Below are 889 nucleotides of genomic sequence, written 5' to 3' on the forward strand. Positions count from 1 at the left end.
GACAAGTTAGCCTCTCTTCATAAAAGCAATGACGATTTGAGGACATTTCATATTTGCCTCTTTTGCCAATACCAAGTCAGCCTCATCTAAATCTTTCAATTTCATGAGAAACATCAATTCTCTGCTACTATCTGTGGTGCCAGTTATTCGCTCAGGATCAAGACCTCTAGCAAAACTTCTAGGTCTGTCAGCAGCATCTCTTTTCTTCTTTGACTTGCTATCATCAGATTCACTGTGAGATAAAGATTTTCTTTTTGTACCATCTTTTTCTTTACCAGCTTTTTGTGAATTAAGAAATGCTTCAATTAACTCTGGGCAATCTAAATTTTCTTCAGGTTCCCATGTATTGTCAGCATCTGTAAATCCTTTCCACTTTGGAAAATAAAACACCTCCCCATTCACTACACGTCGGTCCAGTACTTTTTCTACCACAAACTCTTCAGGTTCTGCTTCCTCAACTTTTTTAGTTTTTCCATTTTCTTTCCCATTTTTTGCAATGTAGTTTTATTGGAAGCCGTTTTTTTTTACTGCAGACTTGAAGAGTGTCCATGGGCCATGGCTACACCTGAGGGTCCCCGGAGGGCAGCATGGAAGACTGCTATGGACTTTTGGATACTGACTTTGTATCCTGCTATGCTACTGAGTTTGTGTATTAATTCTAGTAGCTTCTTGATGGAGTTTTTTGGGTCTTCCAAGTACAGTATCATGTCATCTGCAAATAATGATAGTTTAACTTCTTCTTTACTTATTCTTATTCCTATTTTTTATCTGTTGTATGTTATGGGTCAGAGACAAAAAAAAAAAAAAAACGATGAGAAGACCTGATGAATGTAGCTTCAGAGGTCTCACTGAGATTAGTCTCTCTCCAAGTGAGCCCAGAGCCTCAGAA

The 889-nt window shown here is 38.1% G+C and overlaps 1 pseudogene; it reads right to left on the reverse strand.

Moving 5' to 3' along the window:
* The window catches only part of LOC101583317, a 9,710-nt pseudogene extending 9,230 nt beyond the window's left edge, over positions 1 to 480 (reverse strand).
* Positions 481 to 889: the final 409 nt, after the last annotated feature.

Source organism: Octodon degus, unplaced genomic scaffold, assembly GCF_000260255.1.
Source record: "Octodon degus isolate 3935 unplaced genomic scaffold, OctDeg1.0 scaffold00130, whole genome shotgun sequence".
In the NCBI taxonomy this organism is placed as follows: domain Eukaryota; kingdom Metazoa; phylum Chordata; class Mammalia; order Rodentia; family Octodontidae; genus Octodon; species Octodon degus.